Below are 22,722 nucleotides of genomic sequence, written 5' to 3'. Positions count from 1 at the left end.
CCCTGGGTGCAGTTGGCAAGGATGGTGGAGAGAATGGCAGCTCCCTCCTCCAGTTGGATTCATGAGCTGACTAAGACCCACTGTGTACTTACTGACCACCTCTATGAGTTCATCCACATCCTGGGCAATGTAGGGTGACCAAAATAGAGACAAACCAACACCTGTCTTTAAGGAGCAGAGAGTCAATTTGGAGAGGCACAACATTAGCTTAAAATCCAGTAAAAAGCTAGATATAATAAAGTTTCAGAATTCAAGGATAGATGATATATAGTCTTATTAGGCATATCAGGAAGGACAGTTGGGGCAGGATGTATCATTCCTTTATTCATTCAGGTTTTCAGTATACATTTATTCCACACCAGTCAATCTTCTTAGTGATAAGGATATAAAGATAAACATCCATGGTTCTGGTTCTTTCCTCCTTGGTGCCTGCTATCTAATTGGTATTGGGTGGAGTGATGCATCAATCAAGTAATTGAAAAAAATAAATGTGACATTTCAATTATGTTGAGGTGGACTTTTTCTGACAGGTGGGAAGGATGTTCAGAGAAAGCTTCCCTGAGGAAGTGCTCATTAAGCTGAAATCAGAAGGATAAGCTAAAATTGAACAAGGGAGCGAGGGCATGGTGTGGTACAAAATACTTGACTGTGGCTATCCTTCACTTAAGAAAGCCACAGATCAACAAACCTGACCTTGACTTCTGGTCTTGTTTTCTACTGTCTAAGGATTAATCCACTCCTCTGTGCTTTATCATTTGAGAATGACCACATAGAAAACCAGCTGTCTGTGCCTTACTGAGATTCTTTCTCTTGATTTTCTTTCTCTTGCCAATAATAATATCTCATGTGTCTATACTGCTTTATATTTACAAAGCACTTGTGCATGCATGTTGTATTTTTCCCTCACCAGAACCTTATGCAGTGTTATTACCTTCCCCATGTCACAGATGCAAAAGTGAGGCTTAAAATAGTTCATTACTTTCCCAAGATCCCACAGCCAGGAAGTGATATAATATCACTACAGCTTAAACCTTCCATCTCCATATCCTTGGCCTTCATAACACATGGAAATATCATTGTTACTCCAGTTTCTCCCATAGGTAGACTGAGAACCCTGATCCCTGCCTCTCATTTCCACATGTAAATCATTCACTGGGGGCCTTTGCTTCTTTCATAACTACATTTTCTTTTTTTTTTTAATTGAGGTAACAACACTTGAAATGAGACCTATGCTCTCAATAAGCTTTAAAGTGCATACTACAGTATTGTTAAAATCAGGCACCATGTTGTACTGCAGATTTAGAAAACTTATTTATCTTATATAACTGAAGCTTTGTAACTTTCAAACAGCAATTTTGCATTCCTCCCTTCCCCCAGCCCCTGACAACCACCATTACACCTTCTGTTTCTAGCAGTTTGACTATTTTCAATTCTATATGTGACATCATGAATTTTTTTTTCTGTGACTGATATATTCACTTAGCATAATATCCTCTGGGTTCATCCATGTTTTCACATATGGCAGGATTTCTTTTTTTGTTTAAATGTTTATTTATTTATTTTGAGAAAGAGAGAGAGAGAGAATCCCAAGCAGGCAGGCTTCGCACTGTCAATGCAAAGCCCGGTGTGGGGCTTGATCCCACAAACCCATGAGATCATGACCTGAGCCAAAACCAGGAATCAGATGCTTAATTGACTGAGCCACCCAGGCACCCCTGGATTTCTTTCTTCTTAAAGGCTGAATGGTATTCCATTGTACGTATATACCACATTTTCTTTTTTTTTAAATCCATTCACTGATCAACATTTATGTTGTTCTAGTATCTTGGATATTGTGAATAAAACTGCAAACTGCATATTTGATAAGAGGTTAATACCCAAAATATGTAAAGAACTCCTATAACTCAATAGCAAAAATATCTAAATAATCAGATTTAATAGACATTTCTGCAAAAGAAGGCATACAAATAGCCCACAGGTACATGGAAAAATGCTCAGTGTCACTAACCATCAGGGAAGTGCAAATCAAAACCATAATGAGATATCACCTCACACCTGTTAGGATAGCTATTACTAAAAAAAAAAAAAGGATAAATTTTGGTGAGGATGTAGGGAAATTGGAACACATGCATTGTTGGTGAGAATGGTGCAGTTTCTATAGAAAACAGTATGGAGATTTTGCAAAACATTAAAAATAGAACTACCATATAATCCAGCAATTCCACTTCTGGGTGTTCACCCGAAAGAATTAAAATCAATATTCAAAGAGATACCTACATTCCCATTATTACTTTTTTAAGCAGGCTGGCTTCGGTAGGAAACAGCCAAGAAAGGGCTTTGTTTTGCGCCCAGCTCTGCTGTTGAATTCCTTTCTCTGCTCCCACCTGCTGTGTTAAGCAGATTCCATTAGTTTTCTGGTCACTTTAAGATATTTTAGCAATATCAAGAGTCCAGTCTGTCATCCAATTCAGAGCTGATCTGCTCTTTCGAGCTTAGGCTTTCTTTGTATTCCACTAAGCAGCAGTGTGGAAGGAAATGCAGGCTGTTCTTTGCTCTCCTTTCTCCACTTTCTCCCCAACTCAGTCTTCTGCTTCTGGCTCCTCTGGAGTTGAGGATAAGGTGAAAGAAAGTGGCAGGGAAGAGGATTAAAGCTACAAATAATTTTGTTTGCATAATTCCAGTAGTAATATTAATATATATGTGTATACACATGTGTATGGATATATATGTGTTTGTATGTGTGTGTATATACACATATATACTGAATCATCTGGGTGATCTTCCTATAATTAAATTCAAACACATGCTGTCTAGTTAGAATGACCATGTCATTCCAGTTTTCCCAGAATATTCCAAGTTTTAGTGCTAAAAGTCCCACATCTTGGGAAAACCCCTCCTTCTTAGAAAAAAATGGGATGGTTGGTTACCCTAGCACTTCCTTAAGAGTGCATGTAGGGACTCCTGGGGTTCTGCAGATTCCAGTTAAAATTACTTTCACATGGTAAATAGATTCCTGATGTGAAAATCAAGAGAAGCAGCTCCTCCATTTACGAGTAGAAAGACCTTGGGTAAATGGCTTAAATGAAGTCAGTAATTTGCAAAGGAATGAATAGATGAATGTGCATATGTAGCTGTGCATTCTATCTATATTCATGTTTCTCCCTAAGGGTGGTAAGGCCAGACACCATAGGCATTGTTAAATAAGATCAGTTCCTTTCAGTTTCACCATTATGTCAGTAGATGTTTATGTTAACATATTTAAATTTTTAAAAAATTTTTAGTTTTTTTCAATTATTCATTGAAATAATGAATATAGGGCATATTAGCATTAGACAATGTTCACTTAAGAAAAAAAATATTTTTTTTAGTCTTCCCATGTTTCACTCAGGAATTTGATCATTTTTATTAAGTTTAGAATTGATACAAAAGATACCATGAGTATTAGGAATTAGGAAACAAAATCAGGGGTGCCTGGGTGGCTCAGGCAGTTAAGCCTCTGACTTTGGCTCAGGTCATGATCTCACAGTTCATTATTTCAAGTCTTGTGTTGGGCTCTGTGCTGACAGTGCATAGCCTACTTGGGATTCTCTCTCTCTCTCTCTCTCTCTCTGTCCCTCCCCCATTTTCTCTCTTTCTCTTAAAAAAAATAAACTTAAAAAAAAGAAAAACAGAAGAAACAAAATTGGATAAATAGGAAGAAGGAAAGCTATGTTGATGTAGTCAATCTGCTGAGATGTGATCATAAATTCAAGACTTTGCTAGTTTATTTTATTGTTTTCAGCATATGTGGTGAATTATCTTTAGGGATATATGTTAAGAACATTGACATAAAGGTTTAATTTTATTATATGTAAATTTAAATAAAAAGAACAATTTAAATATATGAGACATTTTGTGGACAAAAACATGAAGGATAGATTTATTCTTTTAAATATGTTGAAAACCTGTTTGTCCCAAAGTTGAACTTGAAGACATTTCAATCCAAACTGACAAGAGTTATAAATGTAGAAATGCCTTAAAATAGGACATTAAGAAGAGAGAGGTCTGTGTGGCAGGATGAGAGGTAACAGGCATCAGGATCTCACCAATAGACCTGAGGGTCAGAAAGCAACTGATCCAGATGGAACTAGACAGAGTAGCATACAAGAGTCTGAGAAAAGAAAGAAAACGTTCAGCTATGGAAACAAAGACAGAACCTTGGACCATGGTTTGGTTACATCCCAAGGGTTCGAGGCAAGACACCATCTGGCTCTTGACAGGTGATTAACTAGCAGAGAGGTAGGACAAGAATGAAAGAAGAAACAAAATAGTGTTGAGTTTAAAGGTATAGACAGTGGAGTGACACAGTTGGGCTGGACTATGGCTTTGCCACTTACCTTACTTATGATTTGGGACAGTTGTTCTAACTTCTTGTGTTCAGAAACAGATAAGAACATCTGGCCCATTTCACTGCTGTGAAGATTAAGTGAAGTCATCTGTAGTGGTTTCAGTAAGTTGCCTGCCCAGATGATAGCAGTACGTTAAACAGAAGGTTTCAAGTCATTTCCAGAAAATGGAGCTCATGAGCTGTATATTTGGAGTCATTTTGTCTTGCTAAGCCTCAGCTTCTAAATCTTTTAAATGGCTCTAATATTTTCCCCACTGAAATTTAGGGGAGAGAGTTCCACTGAGGTAAGAACTATGAAAATGCCTTGTGAACTGAGAATTTCTATTTCAATATAATTTTAAGGCCAGTGCAGCCCAGGAGGAAATCTTTTCTTTTTAGCTGCTGTCCTGGAAATACAGAAAGTAATCACCCAGTTTTGGGCTAGTTCCTGAGCTACACAGGTATAGATATACAGAGGAGGATCAAGAAGGTTCAGCTAGAAGGTGTCAAACAACTTTGGTCAGAAGGAAGTGGTGATAGAGTATCAACATAACCACAAGGACTCACTTCTGTGCATTAGGTGGAGTTCCAGCAAAGTACCCTGAGGCGGTTAACAGTATGGGCTCTGGAGTCAGAACTTGTTTGGGGGACTTAGGCCACTGGTAAGATATGGCTGTTGTTGAAGATGCCTAACTGTTACCCTCTCTGCCTCCCCATATCCATAATAGGATAATCCACCCCCACTCCTAGTCATGTGACTGTCCAGTGCTTCCCAGCAGAGTAGACAGATTCTACATCCTTCTTCCATTGAGTTGTATTTATTCAATGACTCATTTTGGACAGTGACAAGTTAGGGGATATGACATGAACATAGCCTCGTGCACTGCTGACATATCATGAGGAGGTCCTGTCCCAGATAGCTACTGCAACTTCAGCTTGGGTCATAAATGATTAACACATTGAACAAATCTAAGCCCAACCCGCAAACTGAACCAGAGTCAATTCAGCCCTCCAACTGATTCTTTGAGAAAGAAATAAATGATGGTTGTTGGAAGTCTTTGAGATATACAGTATTGTTGTAGCAATAAGTGACTTAACACAACAATTTCCTTAACATTAATTATCCTCAGTTTTGTTTTTATAAAATTAAGTTAATAATGCCTAATTGTGATCATTCACTATTATAAGAAATAAATGGGGTGATACATGTAAAATAGGACAGTACTAAATTCCAAGCAAGAAAATAGTAAATGAAAATTACTACTATGAAGATAGAGAGTAGCTTAGGAAGAAATTCTTAAAAAAGGTGCACCTTACTGAGTCTGTTTCCTCATCTGTGAAACTGTGTATAAAAATACTTGCTCCACTTCTCTTTAAGAGATAGTGTTGGTGTGATACTGGTGTTGGATGTGAAGGTAGCTCGCTGTCTGTGAAGAGCTCTCTAGGAGTAAGGAGTTATTATTTTTTCTAATACAGAGAATCCTTTTATCACAGTATTATTTACCATCACCCCTAAAGTTACAACTATGTAGGAGAGTGGATGAAAGGCATCAGTGTATGACAGCATGTACTAATAAACTGTCCACTCATTACAGTTAATGTCCATGAGAATATCTCTCTTCACTTAACATACTTCTCTTTATATCCACAGCATTGGTACTGCCTTTGCTGGGTGCTCTCAAACATCTGACAACATAGCACATGTATATTCCAATTTGATTGCAGAAGGAAACTGCACATCTTGAAAAAAGCTGCAGAATTTTGCCAAGATGAAGGGATGATGGAGAATTTCTCTAATCACATTCAAAATCATTGACAAATGAGGATCTGACAGAGTTAGGCCAGTTAATAATTAAAGAAGAGAAAAATCGACAAGGAGCATGACACGATAGGCTTCAAAGGAGGATAATTTGATGATTTGAATATCAAAGGATGCAGGGAGCCCTTTGGGAAAAATGATGAACTTTTAATTTTTTTTTTTTTTGCAAGAATGATTCCCTTTATATTGAAGGATGTCATGGACATACAATTACATAATTTCTTTGGAAAATGATCTCAAACATTCTTTGTTAATTTTAATAATAATCAAATAATTGCAGTATAATTTATATTTTTATTAAATATAAAATTAACTCCCTTTAATACTTTTTAGTTTTATTTTTTCAAGATAAAGTCTTAAACTTTGTTCCCCTCATTTTCCAGGAAATGTTAGTTTCTGTTTTTAGTGGTCTCTTCTGCCATTATTTTTATTTGAGTAATTACTATTTTGTCTACTTATTATTTCCTCCCTTTTAGGCTCAGGGAGCCTTTGGAACCTTGGAGCCTTATCTAGATATTTCAGGAACTGAAGCTTCCAGTGGCTCAATGAAAGCAAGAAAATAACAGCACAAGTTCCAGAATCGAGAAGACTGCCCAGGATATTTAGGGGTGAGTTATTTTATGTGACCAGCCAAATGAATGTTTAAAAACCTGGGAGTGTGAAGTGTAAGGCAGAGCTGCAACAACCCATCACAGACTCATTCTGTTTTCATAATTTCTGTGTGACTTCACCCAGGAGACATCACTGTGAGCCTTTACTTCTTTATAACGGGAGAATGATACTATTTACTCTGAAGGAGATTTATGAGGATTGAATGAGATTATAGATAATAAAGTATGTTGGACAATGTTTGCACAGTAGACATTCAAAGAACTTAACTATGATTGTGTCTAATACAGCCATGGTGACTGGTATCCCACTAGGATAATTTCCTTCTTCATCTCTCACATCCAGTGTCTTGAGCATTTTTGTATACACTCTAGAATTTTTGCTCCAGATTTTCTTGTGTCCTGTGCTTGGCCCCACAAAATACATTCTAAAAGACAGTGTCTTATATCTGTATTTTATTCTTCTGTCAGGCAGTGTGGAGGAAGATCTGCTTTAAAATCCCATTGAGAGTGATAAACCAGCGAGCGGTGGTGAGCTGCTGGGAGTCCAGGGGAAAGGAAAGAGAAGCTGAGATTGCTTATAGAACCATCCCTGGAGAAGAGAAAAACCTCGGCTTAGAGAGTGTTTTTTAGCTCTGGCTGGGGTGCTGACTTTAAACTAGGTACCAGAAGGCCCCAGGAAAAACTGCACTGCAGGGCGCCTGGCACCATCCCTGGCAGTGGTGGCCCGGTGAATCTGCGGCAGCAGTGGCGGTGGCAGCGGTGCGGACCTGAAGTTGCTATGTTCCCGAACGCACTGGGGTTGTATTGCAGCTTGACCCCAGCGTATCTGAGGCTGTGACACTTCCCCCACCCCCCACTCAACCCCTGGCAGCAGGGAAGCAGCAACCTGCTGGACTCTTTAGGGCGGTATAAACAAAGCCCGTGGACTGGGACCTCGAAACAGGCAGGACGCGGGGCATAGAACTCAGCCCACCTAGGCTACATCCTCAGCACAGTGAGATCAGACCTAAAGAAGTGATTTACAATGCTTGGTTGAGAAGGGACTGGGGCGACGCCATTCTTCTCCCCACAACCAACAAGGCGGGGCCTCAGGGAACAGCCAGCAGACACAGTGGAGGCGAAACCTGCCCACACCAAACCATGCCCATCCCCTCCAGAGAGCTGTTTTGTTGTTGTTGTTCTTTTACCTGAGCCTAGGTTTGTGTGTTTATTGGTTTTGTCTGTGCTTTTGTATACCTTTGTTCCCTGTGTGGTTGTCTATTTTCTTTTTCCAGGGCTACCTCAAGAAACAAGCCAAACTACACATGGTGGAGAGTCCCAAATACCATTACCAGTAGGGAAACAAAATAACCAAACGCTCAACAAGAGAAACCAAGAGACACCATTCAAAGAACACTTCCTGAACAGACAGGCCCTGAATAGTCAAAGAACCCTCTCTAATACAGCAGAACTCGCAGGGGCAGAGTGTACAACAAGCTTTTAAAATTAACAAGAGATAGAAAGCTAACCAAAATGACAAAACAGAAGAACTGTCCTCCAAAGAAATTCCAAGAAGAAATGACAGCTAAAGAACTGCTCAAAACAGATATAAGCAAATTAACCAAACAAGAATTTAGAACAATAATCATAAAATTAATCGCTGGGCTTGAAAAAAGCATGGAGGACATCAGAGAAACAATGGCTACAAACACTATGGAGCTTAAAAATAGTTATGATGAATTAAAAAATGGGATAAATGAGATACATAATAAACTGGAGGCGTCCAATGCATGGATTGAAGAGGCAGAAGGAGAATAAGTGATTTAGAAGACACAATTATAGAAAAAGAAGAAACTGAGAAAAAGAGAGATAAACTGATCCAAGAACATGAAAGAAAGTGTTCGAGAGCTCAGCGATACAATCAAACGGAACAATATCCGTATCATAGGAATTCCAGAAGAGGAAGAGAGAGGGAAAGGTGCTGAAGGAGTCCTGGAACAAATTATAGCAGAGAACTTCCCCAACCTGGGGAGGGAAGTAGATGTTGAAATTCAAGAGGCACAGAGAACTCTCCTCAGATGTAACTTGAATCGATCTTCTGCACGACATATCATAGTGAAAATGGCAAGATATAAGGACAAAGAGAGAATTTTGAAAGCAGCTAGGGAGAAAAGGGCCCTAAAATACAAAGGGAAACCTATCAGAGTGGTGACAGAACTATCTACTGAAACTTGGCAGTCCAGAAAGGAATGGCAGGAGATCTTCAATGTGATGAACAGAATGCAGGCAAGAATCCTCTATCCAGCAAGCCTGTCATTCAGAATAGAAGGAGAGAAAAAAATTTTCCAAATAAACAAACATTGAAAGAATTCGTCACCACTAAATCAGCCCTACAAGAAATCCTGAAGGGGACTCTCTGAGGGAAATGTTGCAAAGAATGCAAGATGCTAGAGACACCACCACAAGCATGAATCCCACAAATAACACAATGACTCTAAACCCATATTTTTCAATAATAACACTGAATGTAAAAGGGCTGAATGCTCCAATCAAAACACATAGGATAGCAGAATGGATAAAAAAGACAAAATCTATCTATTGCCTGTCTACAAGAAACTTATTTTAGACTGGAAGACACCTTCAGATTAAAAGTAAGGGGATGGATGGGGTGCCTAGGTGGCTTAGTCAGTTAAGTGTCCAACTTTCGCTTAGGTTATGATCTCACGGTTCGTGGGTTCGAGCCCCGCGTCGGGCTCTGTGTTGACTGCCAATTCAGAGCCTGGAGCCTGTTTCAGAGTCTATGACTCCCTCTCTCTCTGACCCTCCCCTGCTCACGCTGTCTCTCTCTCTCTCCTAGAAATAAAAAAAAAAAAAATTAGAAAAAAAAGTAAGAGGATGGAGAAATAATATATCATGCTACTGGAGGTCAAAAGAAAGCTAGAGTAGCTATACTTATATGAGACAAACTGGACTTTAAATTAAAGACAATAACAAGGGATGAAGAAGGGCATTATATAATAATTACAGGGTCTATCCATCAGGAAGAGCTAACAATTATAAATGTCTACTCACCGAATATAGGAGCACATAAATATTTAAAACAATCACAAAAAGAAACAATCTTATAGATAAGAATGTGCTAATAGCAGGGGACTTTAATACTCCGCTTACAGCAATGGATAGATCAACCAGACAGAAAATCACTAAAGAAACAATGGACTTGAAAGACACATTGGACCAGATGGATTTGACAGATATATTTAGAAGTCTACATCCTGAGGCCATGGAATTCACTTTCTTCTCAAGTGCTCAAGGCACATTCTCCAAGATAGATCACATACTGGGAAATAAAGCAGCCCTCAATAAATATAAAAGAATTGAGATCATACCATGCACACTTTCAGATCACAATGCTTTGAAACTTGAAATCAATTACAGGAAGAAGTCTGGAAAACCTCCAAAAACATGGAGGTTAAAGAACACCCTACTAAAGAATGAATGGGCCAATCAGGAAATTAGAGAAGAAATTAAAAATATATGGAAACAAATGAAAATGAAAATACAACAATCCAAACTCTATGGGATGCAGCAAGAGCAGTTCAGAGGAAAATACATTGCATTCCAGGACTATTTCAAAGGATTAGATAAAGTGCAAGTCCAAAATCTAAGAGCTCACCTAAAGGAACTAGATGCAGACCGACAAGAGCACCCCAAACCAAGTAGAAGAAGAGAAATAGTAAAAATTAGAGCAGAAATAAACAACATAGAAACCAAACAAACAGTTGAACAAATCAATGAAACCGAGGGTTGGTTTTTTGAAAAAATAAACAAAATTGACAAACCTCTAGCCAGGCTTCTCAAAAAGAAAAGAGAGAGCACCCAAATAGACAAAATTATGAATGAAAATGGACTTATTACAACCAATCCCTCAGAAATACATGCAATTATTAGGGAATACTATGAAAAATTATATGCCAACAAATTGGACAACTTAGAAGAAATGGACAATTTCCTAAACACACACTCACTACCAAAATTCACACGGGAAGAGAGAGAAAATCTGAACAGACCCATAACTAGTGAAGAAATAGAATCAGTCGTCAAAAATCTCCCAACAAATAAGAGCCCTGGACCAGATGGCTTCCCTGGGGAATTCTACCAGACGTTTAAAACAGAATTAATCCCAATTCTTCTCAAGCTATTCCAAAAAATAGAAAGCGAAGGAAAACTCCCAGATTCATTTTATGAAGCCAGCATCACTCTGATTCCCAAGCCAGACAGAGTTCCAGCAAAAAAAGAGAACTATAGGCCAATATCCTTGATGAATACGGATGCAAAAATCCTCAACAAGATCCTTGCAAATCAAATCCAACAGCACATAAAAAGAATTATCCACCAAGATCAAATGGGATTCATTCCTGGGTTACAAGACTGGTTCAATATTCACAGATCAATCAATGTGATACATCACATCAACAAAAGAAAAGATAAAAACCATATGATCCTGTCAACAGATGCAGAAAAAGCATTTGAAAAAATACAACATCCCTTAATAACAACCCTCGAGAAAGCCGGGTACAAGAAAGTTACTTAAACATCATCAAAGCCATCTATGAGAAGCCCTCAGCTAACATCATCCTCAACGGGGAAAAACTGAGACCTTTCCCCCCTGAGATCAGGAACACGACAGGGATGTCCACTCTCACTACTGTTGTAGTACTGGAAATCCTACCATCAGCCATCAGACAACAAAAGGAAATAAAAGGCATCAGAATTGGTAAAGAAGAAGTCAAACTTTCACTTTTTGACTTTTTCACTTTTTGAGAAGACGACATGATACTCTTCATCAAAAACCCGACAGACCCCACCGAAAGCCCACTAGAGCTGATCCATGAATTCAGCAAAGTTGCAGGATACAAAGTCAATGTACAGAAACCTGTTGCATTTTAAACACCAATAATGAAGCAACAGAAAGAGAAATCAAGAAACTGATCCCATTCGGGGCGCCTGGGTGGCTTGGTCGGTTGAGCGTCCGACTTTCGCTTGGGTCATGATCTCGCGGTTCGTGGGTTCGAGCCCCGCGTCGGGCTCTGTCCTGACTGCCAGCTCAGAGCCTGGAGCCTGTTTCAGTCTGTGACTCCCTCTCTCTCTGACCCTCCCCTGCTCACGCTGTCTCTCTCTCTCTCTTTCCTAGAAATAAATAAAACATTTAAAAAAAAAAAAAAGAAACTGATCCCATTCACAATTGCACAAAAAACCATAAAATACCTAGGAATAAACCTAGCCCAAGGTATAAGAGATCCTTATGATTAAAACTATAGAAAATTTATGAAGGAAATTGAAGAAGACACAAAGAAATGGACAAACATTCCATACGCATGGGTTGGAAGAATAAATATAGTTAAAATGTCATTTCTACCCAAGTAATCTACACATTCAATGCAACCCCAATCAAAATTGTACCAGCATTCTTCTCGAAACTAGAACAAACTATCCTAAAATTTGTATGGAACCACAAAAGACCCCGAATAGCCAAAGTAATATTGAAGAAGATAACCAAAACGGGAGACATCAGCATCCCAGACTTTAGCCTCTACTACAAAGCTGTCATCATCAAGACAGCATGGTATTGGCACAAAAACAGACACATAGACCAATGGAATAGAATAGAGAACTCAGAATTGGACCCAAAAGTATACAGCCAACTAATCTTTGACAAAGCAGGAAAGAGTATCCAGTGGAAAAAAGACAGCCTCTTTAACAGATGGTGCTGGGAGAACTGGACAGCAACATGCAGAAGAATGAACCTAGATCATTTTCTCACATCATACCCAAAAATAAACTCAAAATGGATAAAGGACCTGAATGTGAGACAGGAAACCATCAAAACCCTAGAGGAGAAAGCCAGAAACAACCTCCTTGCCTCAGCCACAGCAATTTCTTACTTGACACATCCACAAAGGCAAGGGAATCAAGAGCAAAAATAAACTATTGGGACCTCATCAAGATTAAAAGCTACTTCAAGGCAAAGGAAACAATCCATAAAACTAATACACAACTGACAGAATGGGAAAAGATAGTTGCAAATGACATATCAGATAAAGGGCTAGTATCCAAAATCTATAAGGAATTCACCAAACTCCACACCCGAAAAACAAACAACCCAGTGAAGAAATGGGCAGAAGACATGAACAGACACTTCTCCAAAGAGGACATCCAGATGGCAACAGACACATGAAACGATGCTCAGCATCCCTCCTCTTCAGGGAAATACACATAAAAACCACACTGAGATACCACCTCACGCTGGTTAGAGTGGCTGGATAGAGTGAACCTATCAGAGGACTCTAGATGCTGGCGAGGATGTGGAGAAACGGGCACCCTCCTACACTGTTGGTGGGAATGTAAACTGGTACAGCCCCTGTGGAAAACAGTGTGGAGGTTCCTCAAAAAATGAACAATCGTACTCCCCTAGGACCCAGCAATAATACTGCTAGGAATTTACCCAAGGGATACAGGAGTACTGATGCATAGGGTCATATGTACCCCAATGTTCATAGCAGCACTCTCAACAATAGCCAAATCATGGAAAGAGCCTAAGTGTCCATCAACGGACGAATGGATCAAGAAGATGTAGCTTATCTATACGATGGAATACTACATGGCAATGAGAAAGAATGAAATCTGGCCATGTGTAGCAACATGGATGGACCTTGAGGGTGTTACACTGAGCGGAATAAGTCAGGCAGAGAAGGACAGATACCATATATTTGCACGTATAGGAGGATTAAGAGGAATTTAATGAAGGACCATGAGTGAGAAGAAGGGGAAAAATAGTTGAGGAGAGGGAGGGAGGCAAACCATGAGAGACTCTTGAATGCTGAGAATAAACTGAGGGCAGATGGGGTGGGGGAGGGGAAGGGGTGATGGGCATGGAGGAGGGCATTTGTGGGGATGAGCACTGGGTGTTATATGGAAACTAACTTGACAATAAACTGTTTAAAAAATTTGTTCAATGAAAAGTAAGTTTCGGGGTGGAGGGCGTGCACCTGGCTGGCCCATTTAGTGGAGCATGCGACTCTTGATCTCAAGGTTGTGGGTTTGAGCCTCACACTGGGCATAAAGCTTACTTAATAAAAAATATTAAAATATTTTTTAAAACATAAATTGGGCAAATTAAGAGATACAAACTTCCTGTTATGCAATAAATAGTCAAAGAGATAAAATGTACAGCATAGGGAATTCAATGATATAATAACTGTGTGTGTGTGTTGCCTAATGTACAGAATTGTCCAATCTCTATGTTGAAAACCTGAAACTAATAAAACATTGTATGTCAACTGTACTTTAATAGAAGAAAAAAATAAAATACCTTTGAGCTCACTAAAGGGATAGCAGGAAGGAGGGTCTTGGGGTGTATGCTGGTACTAGGCATAGAAGGGAACTTTGCCTTCACTATGATTTGTGTTAGCATCTTGTTAAGTTTACTTCTTTTCAGTGTTTTACGCAAATACTAGACCAAATGACATCAGCATGTCCAGAATTAACAGAATGTCCAGAACTAGAATCAACTCAGATACGTTAATGTTGTCATCATGGAACTAACATGACAATAACTCTGTGAGCTAATTGTTTTGTGAATAAGAGAAAAAAGGTTGGTAATTCGGTTTGAAGAACTTATGTGAGGTCATACCTATGGCCAGAATCGGAGGTGGGATTTAAACCCTGCAGTGCACTTCCCAAACCCTTTCTTATGTGTAACCACACAGCTCTACTGCTGTGGGTCAAATGAGGGCACCACAGGAAGCACCTTGAGATTTTATCCCTAGTGGACTGAATATGATCATATTTATAAAAAAAAAAAACACTTGGATTCCTAATATCATTTTTCACATTTGATTGTTTCCTGAGATAAATGAGATAAAAAGAATCCCATTTATTAATGAGTGTATGTGATTTATCCAAGGTCACCTAACTAGCTAGCAGTGGAGCCAGGACTGTAACAGAATACTCTGACACCTTTCACTATATATTTCTCAGTCCTCCTTTTCAAAGCACTTTGCTATGTCTCAGGATCTTTGTGTTGTGTTTCTGTGACTTCCAGCTGGGAGATGGTATACCTTCAGAGCAGATAGATGGAAAGGAGGAACTCTGTCCTATGGAGATGCATCTCCTCTCCACTCCAGAGAGCCCCATCCATCAGTTTGTCACTGCAGAGACCCAGCCGATGCATGCTCAGCAAGGCAAAGGATATATAAATAAAATGGAAATCAGTCAGGGGCCAATTTTCCCTATTGAAAAGGGAATTGCATTTCTCAGGCATGTGGGCAAAGAGAGGTTGATTAAACATAAAACATTTCCACAGAGGGTTAGCATAAAGGAGAACTCAACCCCTGGATGTTTTGAGAAGGAATTCTCCTGCAATAAACTCGACTGAATGCCATCTGTACTTCTGATAAATTCGTCTAACTGCCTATCTTGTTACAGGATTGCTGATTTGAGCAACTTGAAGGCATTTACATGACCTATGTCCCATGATCTGATTTGTCACAAGATTCTGAAGTTTCCAGAACAGGATGTAAAATGTGAAGTCATCCAAGAAGAAACAGAGTGGTTTATCCCATAGTTGGTCGTGTCACTGGAGGTTGACAGAAATCAATCAATAGTTTGTTTTAAAGATGGTACCATTGAGTACTGAATTTTGCTTTGCCTGGTTAATTGACTAGCTTTGTGATTGATGGACAGAGGGTAGAGGGAAATCAATAAATTACTACTTGATGTTCATATAACTAATTTATTCACCAGTCAACACAGGGGCAATCTAGAGGGTGAACACAGTGAGAGACAATTGAAAGTTATTCTGTAGAAAAGGCAAACAAGGCTAGAGAGTTAATTGTCTGGCCAAGAGTTATATGGGACAGAGGGTGGCAGTGTTTTGATTTGAATGTAGGGCTTTGGTTCCCAAATCCAGCATTCTTTTTATTATATCATGCTTTCTCTAGTTCTTCTCATATTTATTTTTATCACTACTTTCTTATGATTCTTTTGTATTTGCTTTTATCACGTGCTTCTTTTGCACCAGCATTTTTTTATTGCTTTTATTTCTTTTCTTTTCTTTTCTTTTTTTTTTTTTTACCTTAAATGTCACTATTGCAATTACTTTTCCAAGTCTCTCTGGACTCCATTACCCAACACTTTCCAGCATAGTGCTAAATATATGAACATGACACACAGGTATGTTTTTATTGATGGATTTGTTAATTAACTGTCCCCTTTATTACTATTATCCCCGTTTGGCTCTCTGAAATTACCACCCAATTATTCGCCTAATAATTTAACAAACAATAGCTGAGTACCTACAGAGATTAATCTTATATCTTATTTAATTCTTTTTTTTTTTAACATTTATTCATTTTTGAGAGACAGAAACAGAGCATGAGCATGCGAGGGGCAGAGAGAGATCGGGAAACAGAATGTGAAGCAGGCTTCAGGCTCTGAGCTGTTAGCACAAGGCCCAATGTGGGGCCTGAGCTCACGAATCCCGAGATCACTACCTGAGCTGAAATCAGAAGGCCAACTGACTGAGCCATCCAGGTTCCCCAGTCTTACATCTTCTAATGAAGCACAGAGAATAGAGAAAATAAGACATGGCCAGGGTAGAAAGTATAAGTTTTCGTGAACTAGAAAAGCATACACTAAACAAATGTCTCCATCATTTTTGCTCCATGCCCAAGTTTCTTGATCTCCAAAGACAAAGGGCTATAAATGAAAACAAGTAAAATCTGTATTTTGACATTATATTAATCAGAGGTTTCCAGAAAAATAGAAGGAACAGGATGTGTGCATATATACATTCATATATGTATACACACATACACACACACACACACACACACACTGATTGGTTGTTTGGTTGGTTGGTTGATTGATTGATTGATTGATTGATTTTAAGGAATTGGCTCATGGGATTCAGAAGACTCAGTGAATCCAAAATCTACCAGATGGCCTGGGAGGCTGGGGACTCAGGGAAGACTTGCATTTAATTGGACGTGGACAAAGCAGTTTGGTGGATGAATTCCTTCTTGCTCAGGGACCTCAGTCTGTTTTCTCTTACTGCTTTCAACTGATTGATTGAAGTCCACCTACATCATGGAGGAAAATCTGCTTTAATCACATTCCATCGATTTAAATGCTTATCTTATCCATGAAACAGTCTCACAGAAACGTCTGGAATAACGTTTAACCAAAAATCTCGACACCCTGGTTCACCCAACTTGACACATAAAATTAACCATCACAGACATCTTTTAACCACACAGACTCTCTTGCAGGGTACAGATTGGAATCACTAGGAAGAAAAAGAAGCTCTGTATTCTTCCCTCACTCCTAACACCAGTACCCCTGCCACACCAAGAAAAAGAAACAACATGAACACATACCACCATGAGAATGAGTTCATCAATTAGTTTAACGTTAATTTATTTTTGAGGAAGAGAGAGAGACAGAGAGAGAGAGTGTGAGCAGGGGAGGAGCAGAGAGAGAGGGAGACACAGAATGTGAAGCAGGTTCCGTGTGTGTGCGTGCGTGTGTGTGTGTGTGTGTGTGTGTGTGTATAACGTGCAGAGAGAATGTTTTAAAACACAAAATGTATAGATGACAATAAAAAATACACATGTCAGTGTAAACTTTAAACTCTGGAGAATAAATATGTCTTGGAAAGAAGGCAGGTGAATGAGTGGTACAGGTGGGGTCCTCAGGGAGCTTCAACCACATCTCTAATGTTCCCTTTCTATTTCTAGTAGATATGATACAAGGTAAAATATTAAGATTTGACAAAGTTTGGTAGTGGGTGCAAGAGTGTAGTTTTACTGTTTGTATACATTTTTATATGCTTGAAATATTTGGTAGTAAAATTGTTAAAGTGTCTCCTTTTTCTCTCAAGAGTCTTTGGCAAATGTAAGATGCCTAAGCCTCCCTCTATGTCACTGCTATATTTACCAAGGCCTCAGACACACACACAAGAGTTATAGTGTCTGTTCAGAGTGGAGTATGAAGGAGAGCTAGAGCCCTTTGTCAGAGGAAAATTCCATCAGGCTTCTGTGTACTAATCTATTTCTGTGGCTGGGCCCAGACTATTTAGTGTTCAGCAGTCAATCTTGAACATCCCAACAGGGACACACTATGTAAATGTTCTGAGGAGAAAACTAGCAATACATAAGTAGTTAACCCAAGTCTCTTCATTCTGAAGTCCCAGATTAAAATGGCCGCAGTGTATCAAGGAAGAAGCTCTATTTAATTTTACTAACCAGAGTATTATATCAGTAATTTTCTGTGTTAAATTACTAACAAAGCCCAACAAAGCCAGGTTATATGATGTCAGCCCTAATTCAGTTAATCATAATTGCATGCATGAAGAATATCAGTATTTACAGTTATTGGAAGATCAGGGATGTACCACCATCTTCGTAATGGGCGATTACGCTCATCTCTCTTACAGTGATGAAGTTTGAATTAATCTGTCATAAAGTATATTTTAAAAGAAAACACTTTAAATTGAAAAGATTAAGAATGAATGTTTTTGAAGTGTAATCTGCAAATTTCTATTTGTTTTTTTTGTTTTTTTTTAAGTTTATTTGAGAGAGTAAGAGAGCACATGCACACATGTGTTTGTGGAGTAGGGGCAGAAAGAGGGAGAGAGACAGAGAGAGAGAATCCCAAGCAGACTCCAGGCTGTCAGCACAGAGCCCAGCGTAGGTGAGATCCATGACCTGAGCCAAAAGCAAGAGTCAGATGCTTAACTGACTGAACCACCCAGGTGCCCTAAGAAAATTTCAATTTGTTATTCATAAAACAAAAATATTTGCATGATTTTAAGATGGAAATTAAAGGGCCCTTTTCAGATTAAAACAGATAATACTGAGGTAAAGTTCTAATAGAAGGCAGTCAGATTACTTGGGTACAGTCCTTTACCACAAAGGGTATAGAAAGCAAAGTATTTACAGGAGCCCTGCAGGTTACCACTAGCCATTTTGGGGGACAATTAGCAGTTTTGCAAGTAGCAAATAAAGGATGTTCATTTAAAAAAAAATTTAGGGGTTCCTGAGTGGCTCAGTTGGTTAAGTGTCCAGCTCTTGGTTTCAGCTCATGTCATGGTATCTTGATTTGTGAGTTTGAGCCCTGTGCTCTCCACTGACAGTGTGAAGCCTGCTTGGGATTCTCTCTCTCTCTCTCTCTCTCTCTCTCTCTCCCCTTCTCTCTCAAAATAAATAAGGAAACATTAAAAGACTTTTGATGATTTTTTAGAAGTTTATTTACTTTGAGAGACAGAGAGAGAAAGAGAGAGCATGCACCAGCAGGGGTGGGGCAGAGAGAGGTAGAGAGAGAATCCCAAGCAGGCTCTGTGGTGCCAGTGCAGAGCCCAGTGGAGGGCTTGATCACAGGTACTGTGAGATCAAGATCTGAGTCAAAATCAGGAGTTAGATGCTTAACTGACTGAGCCACGCATGCTCCTAAAGAAGGTTGATTTTAATTATGCTAATTGTGTATGTGCATGCGGGCCGTTGATGAATAAAGGAATATTAACTTCTTATAATAATATGAATAACCATCTGCTATTTATTTATTTTAAAAATATTTATTGAACACATACTATATGCAAACACTCTCTGTCCTGAGAGAGCTTGGGTAGTCACAAAGCAAATATAAGTTAGATGTCTCAAAAGTTCTATGAAGGAGAGATACCTGTTTGGCTCAGTTGATTAAACATCTGACTCCTGATTTTGGCTCAGGTCATGATCTCCAGGTTGATGAGATAGAACCCGCATTGGACTCTGTACTGACAGCATGGAGCCTGCTTGGGATTCTCTCCCTTCCTCTCATTCTGTCTTTCACATGCACACACACTCTCTCAAAATAAATAAATAAACTTCATAAAACAAGTTCTATGAAGGAGAGGGACTTTGGGTCTGTCATTGAGGAAATTTATCAGGGAGACCACTGAAGGTTTTTCTGAGGAAGTGATGTATGAGCTATAGCCTCAAGTTTTGGGAAAATGGAGGACTAGCATGACAAGAGCATATACTTAGTTAACATATTTATTGAACACCTGTTATATGCTGTACCTTTTTCCTGGTTGTGTAGGATACATGAACAAGACACACTAAATTCCAGTCCTTGAAGAGCTAATATATTGGGAAAGGGAGAGTCAATGGAGAATAAACCTAATAATGAAGTTATATATTACATTAGAAAGTGATAAAAGAAAAGGGTGGAGAGGAGTAAAGAGAATCATGAGTATCTCCTGGTTGGGGCAACTCCTAATTTTGAAGGGACAGATCAAGAGGAGCCTCATTATGAAGGTGACAGTCTGGAGGGTAAGGGGATGAGCTCCACAGATAGATACCCAGGAGAAAGTGTTTCAAATAGAACAGCCAGTTTAAAAGGTGGGGGTATGCTTGGCATGTTCAGAAAATGTGGGAGACTGGCACAGCTGGAGCAGAGTGGACTAGGTGGAGACTTAGTAGGAAATAAGCCAAAAAATCTGGGCGGTGGTTAGATTACAGGCAGTCTTCAGATCATTGTTGGACTTTGGCTTCTGCTCTGAGCGAAATGGCTACTGGAGGGTTTTCAGCAATCAGGACATAATCTGACTTGCTGTTTAAAAAGGATTTACCTTACTACTCTATTGGAAATAAATGTTTGGGAGCCAAGGGTGGAAGCTAAGGTCATGAGGAGACTATTACAGTGAATCCAACAATAGATGGCTATGGCATAGGCCAGTGGAAGGCAGTTCAGTTAGTGAGAAATGGTCATTCTTCACTTTTCTGAAGATGGGGCAATAGGCTTAACTGATGGATATGGATGGCAGGTATGGATAGTCAGACATTTCTGCAAGATTTCCAAAAGATTGGATTTGCATCAACTTATATGAGAAAAAGCCCAGGGGGAGCAAGGTAGGGAAGAAGGGGAGTAGGAGTTTGTTGCTGGACCTGCTGAGATAAGATTTACATTTCATGTCCAAGTGGAGATTTCAAATATGGAGCTGGGAGGGAACAACTGAAGACAATGAACATAGGCAAATCTTTCAAGAAGTTTCATTGCAAAGGAGAGCACAGAAATGGGGCTGAGGCTTACAGGAGAAGCTAGAACAAGAAGAAATTTTGTTTTATTGTAATCTGGAAAAAATAATAGGTTTTGGGTAAAGATGGGAATGAGAATGGCGAGTAATGATACCAGGCAGCCAGGGGAAGGCCAGGCATTGGGGCCTCATTGACTCTTCCAATTGGGTTTTTGATTGTGGCATTGAAAAACCATTTAGATTTTGAGTGGAATGGTGTGACAAGGTAGAATTTACATTTTAAATGGATACCTCTGGCTATGGAAGCCAAAATAGATTGGAAACTAGTCAAAGTAGTTGCAGGCAGACTACTTGATTTGTACTAGCCATGTGCTAGACATTTCATATATCTTAACTAGTTTGATCCTTACAACATGCCTTTGAGGTAGGTAACATTCTCATACACCTTTTATAGGTGAGAGGAACAAGTACCACTATCCTGGTCTTTTTGCTATTGGCTGTTGCTCACAGACTCATGTACTTTTTAAGTGGGAAAGACTCTTAGAAACTGCCTAGCCCAACCCCTCAAGTAAACTAAATTTAAGGTATTGAGAAGCAGTAGCTTGCAAATGGAATTATAGTTTAAATGCACTAGGGGGAGGTTGCTATTTAAAGTCCTCTTTTGGGAAATCCTTTGTAAAGTTGAGAATCCTTTTGTAAAGCAAATAATCCACTTTCCAATTTAGCTGTGGAGAGAATGCTGTTCTTCAAACATCAGCTAAATCTATAAAACTAAAAAGTGTCAGAGAGTGTTCTTATTACTCAGGGAGTGGAGCTGTGGCAAGGTGGCAGAGAGATGTGGGAAGAGAAGGGTGCCTGGGGACTAGAAGAGTACAGTCCTTGGTTTTGTGTGTTGAAAGGTACCCAGATTCTAGACAGACTCGATGCTATAGTTCATATGTTTCCAGTCATGTCAGCACTCAGAAGTCCTTGAATCCACTTAAAGAATCTGTGAGTCATTGCAGAGGACTTAATGCTGTTGTCCACCCATTCCTCACTTCTCCATCACAGAATTATTGCTCTCTAGCCCATCCCCACCAGGTGATTCTGATCAAACTGTCAATCACAAGGCTTCACCTGTCCTCTGGTTCTTGAACTGGGCACATGATTAGGTGTAGCTAGTCAGAGCCTCCCTAGACTTTTACCTGAGCTATTTTCCTCTGGATTATGAGCAGATAGCCAGCCACAGGGAGAGATATTTTGAGGATAAATCCATACATAGATGAGAAAAGTGGAGCCAAAAATGGAGAATAATTAGAGCACAGTCCTGGAGACATTGCCTAAAGATCTAGACCAGTCATACCTGAATCCAGTAGGATCATCTCCTTGGTATATTCCAGGTACATTAAACAATAAATTACCTTTGTTGCTCTATGTCTCAAGTTCTCACCTCTAAAATGGAGATAATAATACTACCTCCTCATAGCATGTGGCTAGGATTGTATAAAAGAATGCGTGTAAAACACTTCAAGTAGTGCCTGGCATATACCAGTTACCTATTGCTACATAATAAACTACCCCAAAGTTAGTGACTTAAAGCAACCATCAATTGAGCTTATGATTCTGTGGGTTGACCTTTTGAGCTGGGTTCTGCTGGGTGGTTATTCTTATCTCTGATCTGCTCACTCATGTCTCTGTGGTAAGTTTCTGAGATGTCTCAGTTTGTCTCTACATGGTTCTACATCCTCCATGCAGGCTTGCCCATACCCTTTCTCTCATAGTGCTTAGACCAAGCAAGTCGTGAGGCCAGCCCCCGTCTGTGTAATGGAGAAGTAGACTACCTTTTCGTGGGAAAACCTGTCACGAAAATCAAACTTGCAAAAGTTTGAAT

Source organism: Hyaena hyaena, unplaced genomic scaffold (genome assembly GCF_003009895.1).
Source record: "Hyaena hyaena isolate Hyena2069 unplaced genomic scaffold, ASM300989v1 scaffold_501, whole genome shotgun sequence".
NCBI classification, from domain to species: Eukaryota; Metazoa; Chordata; class Mammalia; order Carnivora; family Hyaenidae; genus Hyaena; species Hyaena hyaena.
Note: the sequence above shows the minus strand (reverse complement) of the source record.